Below are 25,583 nucleotides of genomic sequence, written 5' to 3' on the forward strand. Positions count from 1 at the left end.
AGATTTGGGGAAAGTTTCTTAATTTCTCTCAGCCTCATTTTTAAAAATGCAGATGCTAATACCTACTCCAAAATGAGCTTACAAATTTAAAGTGACTGTCAGAGTAGTCAGGATAGTGTAGGCACACAATAAAAGTCTTCTTCTTCATTTCCACAATGTATATCCATAGGAAACATTCCAAGTTTGCTGATTAAATCATGGGGGTTAAAGAGAGCAAAGTTTCTATTATTTCTTAAAAAGTTAACTTTAGTAATGGTAATACTACAGATTAGGAGTCAGGAATTTGATTTAATAATCTTTGGCTGTGTCAGTTACTTGATGCCTCCAAATAACTCTGTCTACTTAAAATAAAAACATAATATCCCCTACTCTCCTCACTGAAGACTTAGGATAAATTGAATACTGCTTGCAACACAGCTCTTCTTCCTCAGAAAATGGTGCCATGGAAAGACAACACAACATTACTCTGATTAGGATTGTTGACCAAGACCAGATTTGAAAGAACTAATGAGTAGAAAGGAAAAGATTTAGAAAGGTTATATTGGAGCACAGGGGTTGCTCAGTCAGTTAAGCTGACTCTTGATCTCGGCTCAGGTCATGATCTTTTGGTTTGTGAGATGAGCCCCATGTTAGCACAGAGCCTGCTTAGGATTCTCTCACCACCCCCTTCTCTCTCTGCCCCTTCCCCCGCACACATGCACACACTCTCTTTCTCTCCCAAAATAAAGAATAAACTTTAAAAAAATAGAAAGGTTATATTAAAGTCACAGATGAAAAGAAGTACATATCCTATCTTGAAATTATCCCCATCTCTTCCCTACCCCTCACTGTAAAAGTTCAGAAGGATGTAGAAAACCAATAGAAGGTAAGCCACCTACTTTTCCTAAACTATGTAGCATATTCATTAAGCAAATATTTATTAAGAACCTATTATGTGCAAAGTATGGAAATATTTCATTCTCGGACCAAATTAAAAGATATTCAGCTCAACTAATATTCCTTGATATCTGCTATGAGCCACGTACCATGCTTAGATTTAGAACTAATGAGCTAAAAGAAAAAAAAAAAAGGAAAGAAAACAAAGCACTTCATCCTCAAAGAAAAGATGTCCATAGATAGATACAGCTATGTCATACAAGGCAAGATGTAAAATGTATGACATAATTGAAAAAAGCATGAGCTTTGAAATTGGCTAATTGCTTAAAAGACAGCCTCACCATTTATTAGCTATTTGACTTTCTCTAAATTCTGTTTCCTTATACTTAATTTGCAGAGATATTTTAAGAACAGGATAAATTTATATGTGAAAGTCTGGCTTGGCCTACAGTATTCACACAATGTATATTAACTTTAAAAATACTATAAAATATTGTCATTATTATGTACAAATAATTAGAAACATAATGGATTTAAAGCAGGGACTCCCAATGGGGGATGATTTTGTCCCCTAAGGACTTTTGGTGATATCTGAAGATATTTTCAGTTGTAGAACTTGGGGAGGTGGAGGGAGACTACTGTCTAGCAGATAGAAAACGGCCAGGGATGCTGTTAAACATCCTGCCGTAAACAGGACAGCCTTCCACAATAAAGAATTATCCAGCCCCAAATGTCAATAGTCCCAAGGTCAAGAAACTCTGATTTAGAGAAAAGAATCTATCCATCTATCTATCCATCTATCTATCTATCATCTATGCTTTCATCCATGTTTCTATCAGTCAAAAGTGGTTTTGTCAGCTAAACTAATTTAATTGCTGTTAGGTTTATTGAAAATAAAAAGAAAACCACATCTTCTAAAGTGAAGTTCAGAACAGATCTGAATCCTAGAGGGTGAGAACAGAACATAAAATCCAGAAAAAATCTTGGTACTGCTGGTGATCAAAAATTGAAGTCCATTATCATTAAGACATTAAGCTTAGAAATAAGGTATTACTGCTGGAAAGTGCAACAATATTAGTGATATTTGCTACTCTGCCATGAAGGAAGAACAGGAAAAAAAAGGAAGAAAACAAAAAGAAAAAAAAAAAAGAAGAAAGAGTCAAAACAGAGGCCAGTAGGGCCAGGGAAACTCATATGGAGAGTGACATGTTTAAAACCCAGCCTCAGGATCCTGCTGCTTTACTAAAGGGAAAATGAGAAAACCTGAAGAACCACAGAAAAAAATTTCTGGTCTGTCTCCTTGGGGAATGGGGCTTCTATTCAAGTAAATAATTCTTTTATGATATAGAGAGTGAGAAAGAGAAAGATGTAACAATGCAATATCTCCCATGGGGCAGATGGTAGGTAGAGAGGCTGTGAGACAACTGGTAGCCAAAGGTCTGCTTTGGGAGGACAGGGAGGCCCAGGGAAGCAGCCAGGAGCCAAAGGGAGTGCAGTGGAGTCTAACCTGGAAGGGAGTCAATGTATAAGGAGGGAGCAGGCTCAGTGGATTGTGTCTTGTGTAACCACAGTGAAAAAGGTTGCAGAATAGAAGAAAAATCTGGCTAATTTAAGGAGTGTTGGACAAAGGAGAAGTGATCTATATTATAAGGTTTCTCCCCAGGGCCCAGTGCCCTCGTATATAGTACATGGAAATTGAGAGTAAACGTAGAGGTAATTCCTAAGTGCCATTAGAATACACCCAGAAGAGGACAAGCATCCCAGCCATCTGAGACAGTAGGACTAAGCCACTCCTCGAAGTATTGCAGTCTAGAGACTTTTCACCCACTCATTGTGCTTTTAGAAGAGTAGGTAATCAGATTCAGCAGGTTTAATTATAATTAGTTCTCAAATTCACATTTCTTAAGAATGTACAAAGGCAGCAAATATTGGGCTTCTGCTGTGAGCTGATACAGGCCCCAGTATTTGAAATTAGAGTTGGTGGTAGAGTGAAATGGGGTATGATGCTGGTGGTGGCATAGGGCAGGACATAGGGAGACAGGCACAAATAACCTATTAAACTGCAGGATATAATAAAATAAATATTTAAAGTACACATAAGACACTGAATCTAGAGAAGAAAAAGACCCAAAAAATAGACCCACATAAACATAGTCAACTGATCTTTGACAAAAAACCAGAGGCAATACAATGAAGCAAATGCAGTGTCTTCAACAAATGGTGTTGGAACAACTGGATATCCACATGCAAAAAAGGGAATGTAGACATAAACCTTACAGCATTCACTAAAACTAGCTTGAAATGGGTCATAGACCTAAATATAAAATGCAAACCTATAAAACTCCTAGAAGATAACATAGGAGAAAATCTGCACGACTTTGGGTATGATGATATCTGTATAGATTCAACAATAAAGATAAGATCTGTGAAATAAATAATTGTAAAGCTGGACTTCATTAAAATTAAAAGTGTATGCTCTATGAAAGACAGTATTAAGAGAGTAAGAAGACAAGTCATAGACTGGGAGTAAATATTTGTAAAAGACATATTTGATAAAGGACAGTTATCCAAAAATATATAAGAACAAAAAAACCAAAATCTCTTAAAACTCAACAATAAGAAAACAAACAATGCTATTAGAAAATGGGCCAAAGACATTAACAAGACACCTCACCAAGGAAGGTATGTAGATGAAAAATAAGCACATGAAGAGATGTTCCATATCATAGGTGATCAGGTAAATGAAAATTAAAACAATAATAAGGAACCACTATAAACACCTATTAGAATGGTCAGAATCTGGAACACTGATAACAGGAACTCTCACTCATGGGTTTTGGGAATGCAAAATGGAATAGTCACTTTGGAAGATAGTTTGGTAGTTTCTTACAAAACTAAACAAATTCTTAACATACTATCCAGCAGTTACCCTCGTTGGTATTATCCAAAGGAGTTGAAGGTCCACACAAAAACCTGGGCCAAGATGTTTATAGCAGCTCTATAGCTGCACAAGGATGTCTGCCAAAACATGGAAATGATCAAGAAGTCCTTCAGTAGGTGAATGGATAAACTGTGGTATATCCAACAAAGGAATATTACTTAGTGCTAGAAAGAAATGAACTATCAAACCATGAAAATACATAAAGGAGCCTTAAATGCGTATCACTAAGTGAATGAAGCCAATCTGAAAAGGGGACTTACTATATGATTCCAACTATATGACATTCTGGTAAAAGCAAAACTATAGAAATAATACAAAAAATCAGTGATTGCCAGGAGAAGGAGGGGTAGTGGGATGGGCAAGAAATAGAGGATTTGGTGGGACAAAGAAAATTCTGTGTATGATACTGTAGTAATGGATACATGTCATTATACATTTCTCCAAATGTACAACATCAAGAGTGAACCATAAGGTAAATGTGGACTTTGGTAATTATGATGTATCAATGCAGGTCCATCAGTTGTAACAAATGTACCACTCTGGTGGGGGATGCTGATGATAGTGGAGGCTATGTTTGTGTCAGGGCAGAGGATATATGGGAAACCTATGGACCTTCCTTTCAATTTTGTTGTAAAACTAAAACTCCTCTAAAAAATCCAAGTGCGGATAGGGGCACTTGTACCCCAATGTTTATAGCAGCACTCTCAACAATAGCCAAATTATGGAAAGAGCCTAAATGTCCATCAACTGATGAATCGATAAAGAAATTGTGGTTTATATACACAATGGAATACTACTTGGCAATGAGAAAGAATGAAATATGGCCCTTTGTAGCGACATGGATGGAACTGGAGAGTGTGATGCTAAGTGAAATAAGCCATACAGAGAAAGACAGATACCATATGTTTTCACTCTTATGTGGATCCTGAGAAACTTAACAGAAACCCATGGGGAAGGGGAAGGAAAAAAAAAAGAGGTTAGAGTGGGAGAGAGCCAAAGCATAAGAGACTCTTAAAAACTGAGAACAAACTGAGGGTTGATGGGGGGTGGGAGGGAGGGAAGGGTGGGTGATGGGTATTGAGGAGGGCACCGTTTGGGATGAGCACTGGGTGTTGTATGGAAACCAATTTGACAATAAACTTCATATATTGAAAAGAAAAATCCAAGTGCTGAAAAAATAGCTAAAAGAGGCATCTTGATGTTTACCAAGCTAAAACATATATTATATATTATAAAGCATCAATAATTAAAACAGTGTGGTATTGACTCAGGATGAGACAAATTGATCAATGGAATGGAACAAATCTCCAGAAGAAAGCCTAGGTATATAGGGAGATTTAAAATATGATAATAATGATATCTCAAATCAGTGAGGTGAAAATGGACATTTTAATAAAAGGCATTAGCATCACTGGGTAGCCATTTAGGAAAGATAATATTCTATCTGTGCCTCATATTGTATATCAGTATAAACTCTGAATGTACTGAAGTATTTTAATTTTTTTAATGTTTATTTATTTTTGAGAGTGAGAGAGAGAGAGACAGAGAAAGACAGAGTATGAGCAGGGGAGGGACAGAGAGAGAGGGAGACACAGAATCTAAAGCAGGCTCCAGGCTCTGAGCTGCCAGCACAAGCCTGATGTGGGGCTCGAACTCACAGACTGCAAGATCATGACGTGTGCCAAACTTGGACACGTAAGTGACTGAGCCACCCAGGCTCCCTGCACTGAAATATTTTAAATGTGAAAATAAAATAATAAACATATTTATAGAATGAATGTGTGAATTCTTTCATAAACCGAGATTAGGAAACTATGTCTTGCATGGCAAACAAAACAAAAGCCAGAAGCCAATTCAAAAAGAAATCAGCAACTGGGAAAAACATTTGCAACCCTTAGAAAATGGGGGGTGGGGGTGGGGAATGAGTAACATTTCCAAAGAACCCAAAAGAAAAACAGCTAAAAGATCTAAATAGAGACCGCCCCCCAAAAAAAGAAAAAGAAGAAAAGAAATACAAATGGTCCCTAAACATGAAACAAGAGCACGATTTCACTTAGAGAGACTACATTGACATTCTATCTCTCAACTACCATATGGCCAAAATTCCAAAAGTGTTCACAGCACACATTGTTGGCCAGACTGTGAGAAAAGAGGGGCTCTCCTGTCATGCTGGTGGGAGTACAAAATGATACATCTAGAAAAGGAAAATCTTCACTGCGTTTGGCAATGTCTACCAAAATTACAAAAGCATTTACCCACTGAACCAGAAATCTTACTTTGGAGACTCTCATTCTGGCATTGCTTGAAATAAGAAAAGATTGTGCAAGACAGGGAGAAAAAGTGAAATACATGTTCATGTTCACTTGTATTTAGATAAAGTAACATCAAAAGGTTGAACAAAAAAGAAAATGGTTATCTATAGGGGAGATTTCTTAATATCTGCCTTTCATATCATTTTTATTTTGCAAATGTATTATTTAAAAACCTCAATTAAACGTTTATTTCTAGACTATTGCAATTTTTAAAATCCAACCAGTCTGCTGCCATCCTAACCACTTTCAAAAACTTTTTGATCAAAACATAAACCTATTGCATCAGATGAAAACTATTTTTTCATTGCCTTCAGGAAAAAAAAATCTCAATTCCATATGTGGCATATAAGACCCTTCCTGATTTGTTCTTCCATATATCAGTGTCTACCTACTTTCTTTGTCTTCATCCAGCAGATCTCATTTTTAACTTGTCGCTCTGGGCAGTTTCTTTCCCATCCTTCCTCTCTCCCCCACACTGGTTTACATTTCTTAGTCATGTTTCCAAGTCATATTCTCTTTGTTTTTTTTTTCTCCTTCCTTTGCCTGAGTCCCTGGAGGGTAACATAGTACATCTTAGTCTCTAGTCTTTGGCACACAGTAGGCATGTTTATCCTGCATCTGGATGGGTGGCATAGACAGTGTGCCAGTTAGTAAGTTACTGTTTCTCAGCACCACATCCACCCTTCTCTACCCTACTTTGGGTCCCTGTGGGGTGGAAGGGTGCAAACGACGTATTTCTGCTTTGCCAGTGGCTCCTTCCTGGGTGCGTCCAATAGCAGTTGCCAGAGGGAGACTGCAAGGCTGCTGTGGAGAGAAGGGACTTGCTCCTTCCTTCCTATGGGTTTCCTGTTCTTGTCAGTGGCCCCTCAGCCTCATTTCTTCACCCCAGTAAGCATCCATATTCTGGTAATAGCAGCTGAACCCTGTTAGTTTTTCCCATATTCGAAAAACCAGCACATGACATCTTTCAAAATCCCCGGCTTCAGCTGAGTAGCACCTCCTCCTCAGAGGTCTGATTCTCAGCTCCACAGGGCTCCAAGCTTCTAAGTTGGAATAATTATAGCCTCTCCCCTTGGTTCCCTCGACCAAAGGGCTTGAAGCTGCTCTTTGCAGTTGCTACCTTCGTAATACCTCAGAGTTCCTTTGCCTTTTCAGTTTTTCAAAACCTAACAAACCTTTATATCAAATTCTCTCTGTTAAAATAGCCAGTGTGGCTTCTGTCTCTTGCCTGGAGCCTGGGTGAAGCTGTTCATGCTCAGCATATCTACACCTGTTCCTGCTGTGACCTCAGATGGGATTTCTCCTCACCACTTGCTGCACCAATGAGTCCTGGGGTAATTAACACCTCTGGTTCTGTACCACCTCCACAGAATCCTCCACATATTGAATAAGTTGATGGTTTCGCTATCTGGGGCTCAGTGGAGAGAAGGACCAGATCTCAGCAGTTTCAAGCATGGCTTCTCTTCTCTGTCTTTTGCTATTTTGTTCTAATTCCTATCTCAAAAGACCCACACTCATTTTGGTTTAATTCAAGTGTCCAAGTACCCTCTACCCTTGACCATTTTATCTGTCTCCTTCAGGTATCCCATGTTTCACAAAATATGCAGTTTTTGAAAATTTTCTCATACATAACAAGCACAGCAGAGGGACAGTAACCATAGTACATAGTATTTATTAAGCATTTATCATAAACCATAAAGGTGAGAGATCCTCCTTTAATCCTCAAATCAATCTTATTTTATAGGGTGAGAAGGCTGAGACAAAGACAAGTACAATCATTTTCTCAGGGCCTTAGACAAAACCAAGATTTGGCCCAAGGCAGACTGACCTATCGCTTCCTTAATAACCATCAGAGTAACATTAACTAGGGAGATATCAGTTGATTTTCAAAAGACAATGGGGCTATGAAATCTTAACTAGAATTACATTGGGGTAGGTGTGCATGTGGAAGGTATATAAGCTCTAGATTTTGAGTGGAATGAATATTTAGAATTTGGGAAAGAAAAAAAAATCATCTGTGAGGCTTTTCTGCAACATTGTAAAACCAGAGGTCAAGAGTGGGGGAAGGGAGGCACTGTCATAGAGAAAAATATATACAACTGCCCATTTCTCTTGGCAGTACCTGGATGATTGCTAGCTCCTGGCATTAATCATCTGTCAGAAATTACCTTCCCCACACCTGACACCCCTACCTTGACAATTTTTGCCTCCTTGCTCATGAGTGATGGGATGATGGTTAGGCCCTATCCATCATGCATTTTGATCAGACTGTCATTCCTAGGTGACTCACATATCCTGGCTGGGACTAGGCCCCAAAGATGTCAGCCCCAAAGTGATATCTTGTGATGGTTGGGTACATGGTTCTGGGAGCAGATTGATGGTAATCAGGGTTTGCTGTATGTCAGCACCAGGTTGCCTGCTATGACACATGAGCTGTGCACTCATATAAAAGTACAGTGTGTAGATGATACTGGCCTGGGCATACCTCTTTAGCATAAGGATGAGCCTAATTGGATAAGTGCTCAGCTGTGCCTCTTTTGGGGTCAAGGACGGGTCAGAGAAGGACAGAATTCTAAACTAGTAAGAAGGCAGAATTTCTATGTTGTGTGAACAAATGACTCATAATGCCTATTGACGCCAACCTTGGAAACACGAGAATTGAAAGTGTTAGAGAAGGTCTATAGGACTCTGAAGACCAAAACCCCAATGTAGAAAGATGGGGAGAGTGAAATCAGAAACATCCAAGAATGGACCTTGCTTTCAGAAGAAATAACAGTTTGCAGTTAGCATTATATGCTTTGGGTAATTAATTTCATAAGTCAAGGTCAGTGAAATCTTTCTTCAGTGAGGAAGCCCAAAGACATTATGGTTATGATTATGATTATTATATTTTTAACCATTTCAGTGTCCCTGATTTGTAATCAGCATTAAGTACTGCTGCTCTCTCTGTTTCCGATTCTGTGTCTCCCTCTCTCTCTGCCCCTCCCCGTTCATGCTCTGTCTCTCTCTGTCCCAAAAATAAATAAACGTTGAAAAAAAAAATTAAAAAAAAAAAGTACTGCTGCTCTCTTTCCTTCTTGAAACATTTTTCTCCTCCTCATCATCATTTATTTAATAACCTAGACCCACCTGAAATTCCTTCTCCTGTCTTGAATCCTTATTGAGCCATTCTTATTTAAATTTATTTTGTGGTTTTGGTCTTATTATATAACTCTGTACTTTATTTTCATAGTACACTTTACTAGGTATGTTTTATTGGGACAGGAGTTTTTATAAACCTGTCATCTAAATGTATCGCTGTGTTTGTACCATTTCTCTCCTAGTTGATTAGGAGGTTTTTGCGATTAGGGATTATATCTTATCCATTTAGCCCTAGTGTATACTTTGGGAATGTTTATTGATTGATAATATTTATGCTTTTGTCCCTGACAACACCTAGCACAGGGCTAGGTACATGCTTATGGACAGGTTCAGGTAGGGACTATGTCTTGTTTAGAACTGTGTCAGCAAGCCTTCCATAGGACATATTCTGCACCTCTTTCTAGATACACAGATGCCATTTCTATTCTCGAGGTCACAGAATCCAGCAAATTGAAAACATTTCTTGGGTCTTACTCAGTAAACTCTTTGCAGTTGAAATGGTATCTGTTTCAAATGCCACTTATAGAAGCCAATAATAATACAAGAGCTTGATCTTGACAGCAGAGAAATGTGTTAACTTTCCCAATGTGCCCTATTTACTGTAATCTTGAGTGAATTTCACTTTTTTTTTCTTTACTACCACTACTTCAAACTCTCTCGTTTGAAGAGTAATTTCTTTGGAATACTGCCCAGGTCAACCAGGGGCCTCTTTTCCCGTTTTGGCTTCTAATGTTGTCCTTAAACTGTCCTTAATTTCTTCTTACTTTTCTAATGCTTACTAATAATCTCTTGTTCTTTTACTCTGTTCACTCCCTCACTCATTCACTCACACATTCTTTCACACACCAGCTGTTGCCACTGGCACTCCTTGTTTTACCTTTTACTAGCTATGTGATTTTGGCTTTCTCTGTGACTCAGCACAACCATAAAATAGGGAAAATATCAGTTCTGCCTTATAGGGTTATTATGAAGAATAAATGTGTGTGTGTGTGTGTGTGTGTGTGTGTGTGTGTATTGTCCAAGTATGTAGCACTTAGAATCCTATGGTCAAAATAATCTGAGAAACCTTAAACTGAGCAGGTTAGCATTCCCTACTGTTCATACCCCATTCTGGGTTTTGAATCATCTCTCATGGATTACTGCTATAGGTAAGTATACCTAGCACATTCTAAGGATTTGTTATTTTTATATTCAGAGAGAACTGCACCAAATGCATTGGAAAGGGAATTCTAAGCTTCCAGAGCATTATACCACCCCAAATAGGCCAACAACAGATTAATATTCCTCAAATACAACTTTTATCACACTATTCTCCTCACAAAGCTTCTCTGGCAAAGGGAAGAGAACATTATGGCAAAGGACTGGCTGATGTGCAAATCCAAAGATCTCAGCATAAACTCAGCTTCCATGAAACACTTGCTCATTCATTGATCTGCTAACTTGTCCATGTCAGATAATGTACAAGTAGCTCTGTCTGTGATCATGATTCCCTGCTGGGTGCTAGGAATAGCAAATCTGAGATGCAGAAAAATGTAAAGGGAGCAAATTAAAAAAAATTTTTTTTTTAATTAGCAGGTGTTAAGCTAGCATTCCCAAACTGAATCCTGAGGAATTCTTGGAATATTATATAAGGAAAGAAGAATCCTATGGTCAAAATACCTGAGAAACCTTAAACTGAGCAGGTTAGCATTCCCTATTGTTCATTATGGGTTTTGAATCATCTCTCATGGATTACTGCTATAATCACTTGCTTCGACTCTCTGCCTTTCATTCTTTCCCTTTCTAGTCCAACCCTTCTACTCTTGACAAAAGAGTCTTTCTAAGACATAGATCTGGTCACACCACTTCCTTGTTTGAAACCATTGGCAGCTCCTCATTACCTATAGCATCAAATCCAAATTTCTTAGCATGTTTTACAAACACTTCAGGATCTGGGCCACAAACTGTGTTTCCAATCTCTTCTCCAATCTCCCTCTTCAAATATACCATATACTCTGTTCACAGAGATTTGCAATTCCTTGACATTCCATGGACACCCATTGCTTCTGGTCATACTATTTTCACTGCCTGGAATGACATTATCATGTTCTTACATACAAACTTAGTTAATCCTCATAGCAACACTACAGGGTATGTACTATTATTATCCCATTTAACAGTTGAGTAAGCTGGGGTGAATAATTGTTGAATAACTTGGTAGAGGTTATACAGGTCATAAAGTAATTGATTTGAACCCAGACAGTCTAGCTCTGAAGCCAATGCCTTTAAGCCTTTGGCTTCCCTGCATCTGGGAAGCTGACAGAGAGAGACAGGTAAACTACTAATCCAGTTCAAGTTAAGCTCCTTTTGACCAAATATACATTCTACTCCTCCTTCCAGAAGAAAACATAAATTATTATGTTTTCTCTTACTACGCGCACACATATAATGTTATATGTACACACTGTAACTTCTTATCGTCCTCAACAGCAATGCCTGTTCAGTTGTTTGCCCCACAGGGCTGTGAGATCCTTATGAATAGAGATCTTTTAGAAATATTCTGACATCAATCTCTATTTTAACAGCCAGGCACAACACCTTAAGTTTCATGTTAGGCACTTAAATCTTTATGGAGGTGAATTAAAATGAATCTGCTTGAAGGTAATAGGAGGCCCTGGTGACAGCTTGGTTATGATTCTGCCCAACAGTTCCCAGACACACGACTGATAAATGCAAACTCCTTGTCAAAAATGACAGTGTCTGGTAAGCTATGGGCTGCAAGCTTTTCTGAACTGTAAATGTCACAGCAAGGTTTAGAAATGGAACTCAAAACACTTTTGAGAAAGTCTACCTTAGTCAAGAACTCTTCCCCCCAAGTGGCTTTGGAAAATCAATTTGGCTTCCTGTCTGGGATGTGTTCGTCACTTCTAATACATGTAGGTGTCTTTGGTATGCAGAAGCTCTTCCACAATCCTTTCAATATCAGAATCAATCCCAAGTGCCTAGATCTGGCTTCCATTCAGTGTTGCAAGTCATGTGAAGAGCTCTCCAACAATCTAGAAGGCAAGATTCACACACACATTTGACATCTACTGAGCACCTCTTACACACTGGGCTCTGTTCTCAGGCCAAGGATACAGAAATGGACAAGACACAGCCATTATTCTAAAAATAGTTCACAGTCTTACAGAAGGCAGGCAAGGAAGTCAATATTATGGTATGTCACATTGTAGAGCCATGTGACAGGCTGCTTAGAGAACAAGAGGGGGTCTCTAACCCTGTGGGATTAAGAGGCTTTCAAAGTAGCTTAGTTTTGTAGGGGATGCTTGGTTTGGGACTTTAAGGTAATAGAAATAAGTCAGAAAACAGAAAAATTCAATTGCATTGCTAATTCTTCCCCCCTATATCTCTTGAATGCATCTGCTATTATCCCTTTTTTTTTTGGTCTGCCAGAATAGCCTAAGTAACTGTTCCACCCACTTTCTCTATTGTCTTTCTTTTATTCATTCATCACACAAAGCCAGAACAATCTTTTTAAAACATAAATTAAGCCATGTTACAACTTTGCTTAAATCTAACCAATAACTTTTGATTGCACTTGGAATAAAACTCCTTGCTATGAGCTATAGGACTGCTTGATCTGAAGCTACCTCTTCACCTTCACCTCATGCTATGTCCTCCACACCATACTCCAGCCACACTGGCCTTTATTAATTCACCGAACTTTAGAAAATCTTCCATACTTAGAACTTGTATATGTTTTTTTCTTGGTCTGGAAGTCTTTGTCCCAGGTCTTCACCTGGCACATACCAAATGTCACCACCTCACACTCATCATTCCCTTTTGTCTCTATGTTAACCCTCTGTTTATTTTCCCTTCCCAGCACCTATCACAATCTATAATTATTTTATTTATATTTATTTATTTATTGTTGTTGTTGGTGTGTGTGGGGGGGGGTGTTCTGTTTCTTTGTTATCCCCACTCTACCATAAATTGCATGAGGCCTTGGATCATGTTGCCTTGCTCACCATTTATTATTAGCCCTTGGCTCAGTGTCTGACACACAGTATATACCCCCAAAATATTTATTAAATAAGTAAAGGAAGGCAAGGGGGCTTGCAGACACAGTCCACTTAAGATCTACAATAATTAATTGTGATACATTTGTGGTGATGGGGGGATGTATGAGTGTTAGGACATGAGATTGAAGAGGCAGCCAAGGGTTAGGTTGTGAAGAATCTTTTATGCCATTCAGAGTAGTCACAACGTCATCCTCAAACGATGGGGAACTGCTGAGGAATGGTAGAGCAGTGAGTGTCTTGACATATAATGAAGTTTTAATGTTTTGTCCAAGGTCACCCATGTAAGAAAATATGATCTTGGGAACAAATAATGCTTAGCAATTGCCATTCACTTCTCTATGGACTTCTGCAGGATTTTGAAAGAAAATGCTTTATTCTACCATTGGCCTAAACCCAGCAATCATTTCTTACTCCTTGATAATTGCTAACTATATTATTGCTTTTTTTTTCTTCTTCCAGTGAGGGATAACTTTGGAAAAAGGCAGTAGGTAGAGCACTTTCTGATCTTATTTGTTAAATGGTACAAACATTCAAGAAAAAGTATGACCACTGTACACCATTCTTTGCCTCTATTCCCACCTGAAACATAAGACAAAATTTATATGTAATCACTTGTCATTTTCACACTCTGACAAACTCTTCTAATATTTCTATTACCAAAACACTGTAAAGTGTACTAAATACACATGAGATAGTGAAGATTTTATGTTGCTTTCTAAACCGACTCTATTGCAAAAGAACCAAGCTAGCCAGCTTGGTCTCCCAAGATATATTTGTGCAAGGGTTCGGATAACATGCAGTGTGTTCTGGGTTCTCCCTCTGCCCAACCCCAATTATTTGAACAAAGATGTCCTTTTGATTAATTTCTACAAGTTTCAGCTTTACTTAGGAAAGTCATCTGCTTTGGGTATTTTTCTAGGAAAAGCAACATGTTGAATCTGAAAAAAATTTTCACTTGGACAATATTTATCAAAAAGTAAATTATTAAGAGAGTCACATATTAATGACCTAAATGGAGTCCTATTATATCCTTAGAATATATCTGGTGTAATTGAGCAGTGCTACCTAAGAACCTGCTAATTTTAAACTCAGACCACAAGTTAACAAATTTGCTAATACCCTTAAATCTAATTCCTGGCAATGAATTATATATATATTTTGTCTTTCCATCATTTACACCAAAGTTTTTATAAATTCTACTAATAGTTTGATAGTTCTTCTACCAAATTTAAACAGAAATAATTCCAAAGTATTAAACAGAAGATTTGATTTTTAGCTTTTATTAGCCATAGTTTTTATATCTGAGACACTTCTAATACCTCTTGCATCCTCATCAGAATCTAAACAGTTCCAAAGAATATGTACAAATACTCAGCTTAAACACCTCCTTCCTACCTGGTCCCCAAAGCAAAAGATGGTAATTGTTTGGGGACAATTTCTCTTCAGGAGACCATCTGGATCTACTCCTTGGGGCAGCACAACAGACCTTTGTTCTTGATTATCTTACCGGTTCCTCCAGTTGGATGCATCACATAGAAAACTCTCCTATATGAAAAACTAGAGGAATTCAGGATCAAAATATGGGCCTTTTGCATATATTTTATTGGAGTCCAAATTCATATTAGATTTCACAGGATATAACATACCTGGACCTATAAGGCTATGAAACGCTTTTGCTTTTAGCGCTATGAATTTCTCAACAAGATTTGAACATTTCTGCTACAGTAAACATTTAGCTGCACTAAAGTAGTTCCCACAAGGTAGCTCACTGTGTTTCCATCAACATTGAGCATTCTCTTCACTCTGGAAGAAGGTGAAAGTCTATGACATGGTAAGTGGGAGTGGGGAGTCCAGACTTCACTTTCCACTTTCATTTTTCAAGAGCAAACCTGTTATTGTCAAGTAACTCTGAAATTCCACTTTGAGATGAAACTGAAATTGAGCTCTGAAAACCTCCATTGAAAAGCACCAAATTACAGATGAATTTATGTTTAAATACCAGACTCACTTGCTTTCTGATAATTCCTTATAGATGAAGAGAGGGAAATGTGTGCGTGGAATCTGGGATGACCATTTAGCCCATCCCTCTTTCTCCAGTCATAACCTTATTGATTTCCCCAACACTATGGCATTTTATATGCCATAAGTAGTATGTGTATCTTCTATTGGCAAGTTGTTACAGGCCATACAACAAAGAGTAATGTTTAAATGATCTTCCTTTCATTTAACCTAGCTAAAAATATTGAATATTTCAATTATCTAAACATGATGGTACACTGTTGTATTGAATATGAATGTTTAGAATGAAATTAGAAGGTATATCACAGATTTCCCATCAAAGACCATACCAGATGGCTTTGGAAGGAAAAGACAGTAAGAAGCATGGCTAGTTTGGGAGAAGGAGCATTTCAATTCCAATAAAGCATTTTGGGAAGTAGGGAAGTCTCCTACTATAAAACCCTTTCTTAAATGAACCCAAATATTTGGTTTACACTGAAATACTTATGGTTAAATTACTTAGTTCTCATAATCAGAAGATAGAACATTTCTTTTAAAACAATGACTGCTTTTAATCTTATTTTAAAGCCAATTCTAAGTCTTAGTCAATTAAATAGGCTCTGCTAACAGGTACATTCCAGGCTACAAAGACAGCAGAGAGGAAATGACCAACTCAGTGAGTGCTATGAGAGAGGACAGTGTTGATCATTTCCTTCTGGCCTCTCCATGTCCACTCTGAGTTCTTCTCCTATCCTACTCTGCCCTGTAAGGCTGATACATGTGGACAGCACTGACAGGTGCCCTTGCCCACAGGCTTTCAGTTGGTTCTACCAATAAGAGGCACTAGCAGTTGACAGAGGGTGGGAAGAAATAAAAATGAGAGAGCTTTCTCTCAGCTCCACCCCTGCCAGGTCATGGTGGGCTGGCCTAGTCTCTATACCAGACAGTAATTCTTTCTACACAGAGACCCTCAGTGGGTTTTTGAAACTGTTCTTCCCTGTTACTTTTTCAGAGTAGTAACTGTGCCCACTATTATTAGACCCTAGGTCCTGTACAATTTATTTTTCTAAGCCCCATCCTATCTTTGAAACATTTCTATACTACACTCAACTCAATTATGAAGTTTGAATGTGCCTTTTCTTTCTTGCCGATAAAAAGACCAGAGGGCTCATGAACTAGTAGTACAATCACATTCTCAGAAATGTGGCAGGCTCAAGGTCCTTTTGCACAAACTTTTAAAAAATATAGACTTCATGTTTAATAAAAGTTTTAGGTTTGTGCAAAATTGAGAGGAAGATACAGAGATTTCTCATATATCCTCTGTTCCCATCCATGCATAGCCTCCCCCATCATCAATATCCCCCACCAAGTGATACCATGCTTTCACAGAAAATGAATATAGAAAAAATATAATGATTGATGCATGCCATTATACATTCATCCAAACCCATTCAATGTACATTACCAAGAGAGAACCCTAATGTAGGCTGTGGACTTCGGCTGATAATCACGTGTCAATGTAGGTTCATCAATTATAACAAATGTACCATTCTGGTGGGGGATGTTGATAATGGGAGGGGCTATGCATATTTAGGGGCAGAAGGTATATAGGAAATCTCTGTACTTCCTCTTAATTTTGCTGTGAACCTAAAACTGCTCTAAAAACACAAAGTCTTTAGAAAAGAAAAACATTGACAATTTATTTTAAATTTCAGGAGTTTATAAGAAATTCAATGATGTTGGGGTGCCTAAGTGGCTCAGTCAGTTAAGTGTCTGGATTTTGGTTTCAGCTCAGGTCATGATATTGTGGTTTCATGAGTTCAAGCCCTGCATCAGGCTCTGTGCTAGCAGCATGAAGCCTGCTTGGGATTCTCGCTCTCCTCTTTCTCTGCCCCTCCACCACTTGCATTGTCTCTTCCTCTCTCAAAATAACAAATTAATTAAAAAAAAAAGAAATTCAATGATATCTATATTTCCACTACGGAATAAAATCTTCTCCCTAAATGAGAGAAAATAAAGAAGAATTGAGAATAAACCCAAAGGGATATACAAAACCAACACATTCCTGTTTTCCTGTTGGTGGAAGTGTTTTTAACAAAACTAGTTTCGATGGTCTGAAAACAAGAGAGAAGGCTCTGAGCATGCTGCTTCGCCATGAATCCTAGGACCCAAGAATATCTGGAATACAAGGTATCTGAGATATTTCCTTACATCCCTTTCCAGTTCTTGAATACCTGCATTGGCAATTCTGCCAAAGGATGGCTCAGCCTTTGTGAGCACATTTCTGGTACCTGGGAGCAACCTATAGCTTGAGGCAACTCAGTCCAATGTGAACTGATCTAATAATTTAGAAAACTCTTCCTTCCATTGAGCCTCAATCAGCCACCCTGTGGCTGCCACACACTGAATCTCGTTCAGCCCTGGAGGGCGGCATGGAGTGAGTCTAATCTGTCTTCCCCTGACAGCCTTTGCAAATGTGAAGACAGCAATCATGTTCACCCTACATTTTTTCATCCCCAGGCCCAAATCCCTAGTTCCCGGTGGTGGACGCATGATCCTCTGGACATACACAATATTAATTTTATCAATGTGCTGAACTGAAAGTTGTGTTTGAGATGTGACCCGACCTAGCACAGAATGGTGCTATCCCCTTGTACATTCCAAATAGTGTATTTCTATCAATGCAGCCTCAAAATACATTATTTTTAAAACAGCCCCATTATACTGTTAAATGCTAGGAGTATGAAGGCATGGTTTTTAATATGATGGGTTAAGAGAATGTGGAAGAAGTTTTACAACATACCTACATATGTAGTGCATTCTATCAAAGTAGACAGAATGCTAAAATGATTAGGGTAGTAAAAACATAAATTGTGAAGTTTGAATTTCTTTGTGAATTTTTGTATACAAATTGGTGTTAAGGTGACTCACATAAAGGACCTAAGACATGGTGACAATCTGTCTTTCACCCAGTGCTAGTTCTCCTTTCCTAGGCATACAAGCTGTTTCAGAAACTCACCAGCAAAGTCCTATAGTCAGAAGACCTGAATTTCAGTCAAGTTCACTGAAGCCCTGAAGATCAATTCATACTTTGGAATTATTCTCTACAAATTGGAGATAATAAACTTTGCCGACTTGTGATTATGAAATTAGAGAGTGTCAGGGACAATGCTGTGTGGAATCTAAAGCTCAATGCAGACAAACACGCCCCATGCAAGAGAAAAGCAGGGACAGCTACAATGGTGTTCTTACGGTTACGGGCAGGGGAAAAGTTCTCTATTTGGTAACATTGCTGACCATTACCTAGCGCAGGTCTTGAGAGATGTTTGTTCTTTTTCTGACTTTACATATACACTAAAAGCCTGGTAATAAGGTCAAAATTACTCCACATAATTACAGGATTTTGTTTTCTGCCTTTTAAATGGCCCATTTGCATGCCAGAAGAAGCTTGATCATTGGTAAGAAAATACGCCGGAAAAGAAGGAGAAGCTTTATGTCTAAACTCTCATTCATTGAGCAACCACATAAAAGTAAAGTAAGAGAAACCAACTTTTCTTCCATTCTTGAGCTAGAGAGATACATATGCTAATGTTCTGGCTACTCTATCAATTGAGTTTACCAACACTCAGCAGGGCCATTTTAAAGACAAGCCTCTGTGGAAACAGGAAAGAATGGAGAGGCATTTTCATAAGCATGTTGAATGTTGGCACCAGTACAATGTGTCCTTTGAATCCACCTGAGCACAAATTGACAAGGGAAGGCTTTCTGGAAGACAAGAGGAGGTGTCTGTGCCAAGCTGCAGCTCACTCAAGGCTTCTCTACTAACTTCTCAACCTGTTTATGAACAACAGAGGACTATTTTTTTTTTATGTGATAGTTTCTAAATCTGATATTTTCTATCTAACCAGGTGTAGAGATCAATGGAATCCTATTAATCCAATTGATATTTGACAGTTTTCTAGTAAAATTGAACCACATATGGAGTGCTAAAAGCATTCAGAATGATGCCTCAGTGCTGCCTAGAGGTTCAGTGGTAGCTCAGAAGACCAAAAGATAGTTTCTGCAGTCATAGTGCCAACTTAATTACCACATTATTTAGACCAGGTTTAAATAACTTAAATGAGCTTATTTATTAGCTAGAATTGTCTAGAAAAAAAAGGAAAAGTTACAGCCATAGTCCAGTTAATTGTAACACTCTCTCATCTGATTCTCTGTAGACCTTACAAGGTTGTCAGTATATGAATTACCATCCCTGTTTCCATATGTGTAATCTGAGTTCCAAAAGTATTAGACAGTTGCTTCAACACAAATGGAGTGTAAAATATATAGGTTTTCAAAAAGTGTTCTTGGAATGACTGAGTGGACTAAATGAGCAGTTAGCAATAGGCTCAGGTAGGGCTTGAGGCCAGCTCTGGGTTCCAAGTGTTTTCCCATTATACCACCATTGTTCAAATTTAAGGACTATGTAAACCATTTGCAAGGAAGGAAACTCTATTGGAATTAAATGTATTCTAATGTTATAATGGATAATATGGCTCTGGTATTAACTTTCCAACATTCCTCAGTAAGAACCTGGTGAGATCATTTCACATTTTCTTTTGTCATTAAGATTTTACATTGTCTGCTTGTTACATGCTCTTTGATTTTGCTTCATGCCATTCTGCACTTCACTTACAGCTTCCTCTTGTCATTAGCTTTTCAGAGCAATTGCAGAGAATTCTCAGCCTTCCTTCAGCAATTGTGCCTCGTTCAGATTTTAAATTGATTTTTAGCTATTCACACTCTGACTGCTAGTGTTCCTGCCTCCACAATTCATGATACTAGAACAGAGGGACAGGCTGTTAAACATACTGACTACAGTAACCTTATTTCTGTGTTTGTCCTGTGCTACAATCCCATTTTGCATCTTTGTATTTTGTGATCCACATTTCTGTACAGGTGCTGCCTTATGGAGTGTTGGGAATGAAGGGCAGGGTGACCACACTCTACTCCTCTGGTAGGGAACACTTGGAAGAAGTCTCAGAATAAAATAGGCCTTTCCTTGAAGCATCTGATACATGCTCCTTTCTCCTTTTGCCCATAATAGGGGATGTGGGCATTCCCTACTGTGGCACGTTTTTAGGTAATTGATGTTGCCACTTCAGATTAAGATGAAATTTTGGGTGTCAGCTATGAACTGCTTCAATGGCTGTGATCAGTTAGTTCTCAGTTTACCAATTTGTGTTCCACTGAGTTGAACAGTAAAAATCCTTGGTAGTTTACCTGAAAGGCCATGAAGATGACTTATGGGCCACAGCACACAATATTTCTTTTCTGTACTTTATCTAGACAAATAAGTGCTTATAACTCTGGATTCAGGAAAGACTGTTTATTCTTCAGAACTGACATCCCATTAAAAAGAAAATAAAGTAAGCATCAGGATTAGTCCCCTAAGCTTCCATCAACAATTTTGCCATGAATGTCTGTGTGTTTTTCCTCTGTCAGCTCCTGACACCCAAAATGCATTTTTCTATAGAAAATATCATGTTACTCTTTTTTCTCCCTTCTACATTTGCCAGTCTTCCCTGATCTCTCACAAAAATCAAGACTTATATCTTAAAAATCATAATAAAAGAATAAGAAATGAAAACTCTTGTGGAGTCAGAGTGATGGCAATACCTTTAGCAAAAACCTTGGAAAAGAGGGACCTGACACAGTCAGGCTGAGCACAATGACTTTAGGGAACCAAGGAGAAGTATGAGCTGAGGGAAAAACAAAGCTCTGTTTCACAGTGCTAAACAAATTTTACTGGAATAGGCAGCTTCTTCCTTATACTTACCAATCATATCAGCCTTTTAGTTATCACTTATGTGAAATGAAGTCAGAGAAGCAAGGATACATTTTAGTTAGTCAAGTATATATAATTCAATGTGTCTAAGTCCTAGATTGCAGGAGAAAAGAATTTGGAAAACCAAAAGGCTTGTTATAGTGGGTAGCTCACTAGCTAGGATCTGGGAGATAGAATGGCTATGACAGATCTGGATTTTATCTGGGGATTTAATACCAAATCACCTAAATTTGTTCTTTACACTGAGCAACTGAGATTGAGGACAAAGTCATTGCTCTTTTCAGGCTGTCCCTGGTGCTTGTTTTTAACTGATAGCAATTGGATAAAACTGTTTGAAATGGGAGCTTTGTTATCCCCGTTTCTGGTCCACAGCCCTAAGGGATGGTCCTATTAGATCCTGTTGGGTGATCATAAAGAGAGAACCCATCTTGTCTTTGACTCCAAGGAGAACTCAGGAAGGTAGATGGGAAGAACAGAACACTCCTTTTGTTAAGAAAGAAAATACAGATAAAGAAGATGTGGTATGTGTATGCAATGGAATATTACTCAGCCATTAAAATAGGATGAAATCTTGTCATTTGTGACAACATAGATAGACCTAGAGGGTATTATGTTAAGTAAAATAAGTCAGAGAAAAACAAATACCATATGATTTCACTAATGTGTGAAATCTCAAAACCAAAACAAATGACAAATAAGCAGGAAAACAGGAACAGACTCATAAATACAGAGAACTGGCGGTTGGCAAAGGAGAAGGGGAGGCAGGATGGGTGAACTAGGTACAGGGACTAACAGATACAAACTTCCAGTTGTAAAATGCATAAGTCACAGAAATGAAAAGTACAGCACAGGGAATATAGCCAATAATATTGTAATAGTGATGTAAGGTGATAGATGGTGATTATACTTACAACAGTGAGCACAGAGTAACGTATAGAATTTTTGAATTACAGTGTTATAAACCTGAAACTAATATATTAACTATACTTCAGTAATAATAAAAAATTGAAAAAAAGGGTACAGATTTTTATCAGAGCACAGGATGCTGCAAGACAGAGGCAGGTGTTCTAAGTGGCCTGGTATCAAGTGATTTAAATTTGTTTGCTGTTGTTGTTTAACTTTTATTTATTTTGAGATAGAGAAGAGAGTATGAGTCAGGCAGGGGCAGAGAGAGAGAAAATCCCAAGAGGCTCTGCACTAAAAAGTATGGAGCCTGATGCAGGGCTCATACCCACAAACTACAAGATCATGACCTGAGCTGAAATCGGACACTTCACTCACTGAGCCACCCAGGCGCCCTGTTTGTTGTTCTTACTGATCATTTGTATTCCAGAATTCTTATACAGTAAACATATGTTCCTTACATTATTAAAAAGAGTAGTAAATTGAAATGGGTATTTGCAGAGTGTGTCTATAATGTTGCAATACTTAGGAAAATAATTTTCTATGAGGATTACCATACAAGTCATTCTGATGTCATAAGTCACTCTTACTGCTGTTAAGAGCCTAAAATCTGAGTTTGAAATTGGCTATGTTTTTCTTCAGGAATTTCATAAATACTGACCACTACCATGTGGCAGATATTTGTGTGAGCCCTGTATATATGATGAACAGGCACAGTCCTCAGTGAACTTACAGGAGCTAAAACTGGCAGGCATCACTCAGTTTCCTCTCTTGTAACATGGAAATAACCACATTTCAGTAGGTCATTGTGAAGATTAAATTATTTAACATATGTGAATTCTCCAAGGGCAGAGCAACTATTCAATTAAATGTAGGATCTGAGAGTGTTTGAAAGCAAAGATGAGCTATTAGAATTTCAGGAGATAAATATTAGCTCACTAATAAAAGACATCTGGTATGAAACCCATGTATCTATGTTACTTATTATGAGTTTATGAGAAAACACAGTAACTTGTTCAAATACAAGCTGTTGAATTTAGCTCCTATTTTGATTTACCTTTCCCACAGACCTATTGGTACAAAATATCCAAGTGATAGAATGCCGTTAATACTCACTTCTTATCACCTGAGGGGCAAGTCAGTTTCTAGACATCCCAACTCTTCATGGTTCTACCTAGAAGATCAGATAGATGTCTTGGGAAAATTAACAAACTATTTCACTAATGTCTTTCTCATGGTTTTAGCCACAGGCTCCTTTTTCATGGCAGCCTTTACATAGAGCCATGCGAATAGCAAACCATGTAGAAATGAATGAGAAAATGAAGACATTTAAAAAAGAAAGTCCATGAAAGGTGGCTATAAAAAAAGGAGGTTCAGATTTCCTTTTGCGGAAAACACATTTTAATTTCCCCCAGTCACTAAATTAAGTCATTCTACCCTGGAAAATGTTGTACCATTTTTCCCTCTGAAAGCTCCTTAAAAAAATAAAACAATCTTTTTAAAAAATCATTTTTCTTAAACTGACTCAGATAAATTCACTATCCAAATCCTCTTTTTCTGCATCTCCTCTCCACACTAGGTTCCCTGGGGCAGAGAGTTGTTTCCCAGAGTACCCAGGAAGCTCTGCCAGGTTCTCAGCAGCCATTGGGCTTCCGTGCACAGCAGAAGCCTCTTGTGTAAAATGAGTACTTCCTTTCCAGCGGTCACAAAGCCTTTAGTACCCAACCATGCACTGAGTAAGAATTGTGGCCAGCAGCTGAGCAGTGGAGTGTGGTACAGAGAAAGTGGACTAGGGGTTTTAGGTCAGGGGCCATCAATAGATGTACAAGTGGTTAAAAAACTTCTTTAAATTCTTGTAACTATATATTTCCACAATCTGTAAAATGGGAAGAATATTGTCTACTTCCTAGGGTTATGACTAGGATTAAATGAGAAAACATAGGTAGACAGTAAGCCTGGACAAATACTAGGTGATTTTTAAAATCTTAGTATTGCCTGGTACTATGGACTGAATTGTGTCCCTCCCCCAAATTCAAATACTGAAGTCCCAACCCAGTGTGACTGTATTTGGAGATACAGCTTTTAGGAGTAATTAAGGCTAAATAAGATCATAACAGTAGGATCCTACTCCTATAGGATTGGGGGCCTTGTAAGAAGAGGAAGGAAACACTTAATATAAGATCTATTGTCTTAGAAATGTTTAAGTATACAATATGATATTGTTAACTATAGGCACTATGCTGATGGTAAAACTCTAGGACTTTTTTGTCTTACATAACTGAAACTTAAAACCTTTTGACTAATACCTCCCGGATTCTCCCTCCTCCTAGGTCCTGGCAACCACCATTCTACTCTTTGCTTCTGAGTTTGACTATTTTAATTAAGAGTTCTTATTATACATACATACATAATAATAACAATAATAATAAATAGAACAGGAGGAAAGTTTTAGATGTGATGAATAGATTTATGGTATAGATTGTGATAGTGGTTTAATGGGTGCATACTTATTTCCAACCTGATCAAGTTGTATACATTTAGTACATATATGCACAGCTCTTTGTGGTCAATCACACCATGACAGAGTGGTGAAAAAAAGAAAGAAGAAGAACAGCACAAGCACAAAGGAAAGGACATGTAAACACACAGCAAGAAGGTGGTTGCCTGTGAGCCAGGAAGAGAGCTCTCACCAGAATCTGACCATATTAGCACCCGGATCTTAGCAAAACTGAGAGAAATAAATGTCTGTTGTTTAAGTCACCTAGTCCGTCTATGGTATTTATTACAGTATAATCTTGCACTTACCCCTTTTGCCAAACATACCACCTTGAAATTCTCTTCCTTCAGCTCTTACAACTAGTATTATGCAGTTGTTAAGAGCCACTCTAGACATTTACCAACTGTGTGACCTTGGGCAATATGTTTAACCTCCCTGTGCCTCAGTTTCCCATCTTTAAAGCAGGTTAATAATAATACCAACCATATGAGGTTGTTGTAGAGATGAATTTAGTTCATGGACATTCTGAATGAAAGGCAGATAAATAGCAGATTGTCATTCCTAGAATGTAAATCCTGTAACAGCAGAAACATTCTTTTTTTTTTTTTTTTTTTTTTTTTGCTTCCCAATGTATCTCAAGCACCTGGAATTGTGTTTGGCACATAGTCACACTACATAAATATTTCAGAGTGATTGAATCAATGGTCCTCCCACCTTCCTGACTGGCTTTCCAAGCTCTCTATAATTTGACCATACTTAAGCTTTCCAGCCTTATTTCCCTTTCTAATCAACTCAGAAATGTATAGCTATATTGACTGACTAGATGTTTTTTTGTCTAAGTCCTACATTTCATATTTTATTTTCCTTGTTCCACCTATTTCTTCTACTTGCAATGTCTTGCCAATTCCCAACCTACCTCAGCCTCCTAAGTCCTACCCATCTTCAAGAGCATCTCAAACTGCATTCATGTTAGTAAGCGTTTATTAGATTTGATAGACCATCCTAACTTCCAGAAGATTCTTCGGCT

At 38.0% G+C, this 25,583-nt stretch overlaps 2 long non-coding RNA genes across 3 annotated transcripts in view; one reads left to right on the forward strand and one right to left on the reverse strand.

Moving 5' to 3' along the window:
• Positions 1 to 25,583, reverse strand: part of LOC128315939 (uncharacterized) — a 149,686-nt gene that overhangs the window by 111,609 nt on the left and 12,494 nt on the right. The gene's annotated exons all lie outside the window — the stretch shown is intronic.
• LOC113602028 (uncharacterized) overlaps positions 8,807 to 25,583 on the forward strand; it is a 65,134-nt gene continuing 48,357 nt past the window's right edge. For both annotated transcript variants that reach the window (XR_008299172.1, XR_008299173.1), the window contains exons 1-3: positions 8,807 to 8,953; positions 10,846 to 10,952; positions 18,771 to 18,864. This is a non-coding gene — a long non-coding RNA (uncharacterized LOC113602028). The remainder of the gene's footprint in view (positions 8,954 to 10,845; positions 10,953 to 18,770; positions 18,865 to 25,583) is intronic.

This window comes from Acinonyx jubatus, chromosome B3 (assembly GCF_027475565.1).
Source record: "Acinonyx jubatus isolate Ajub_Pintada_27869175 chromosome B3, VMU_Ajub_asm_v1.0, whole genome shotgun sequence".
Taxonomy (NCBI): domain Eukaryota; kingdom Metazoa; phylum Chordata; class Mammalia; order Carnivora; family Felidae; genus Acinonyx; species Acinonyx jubatus.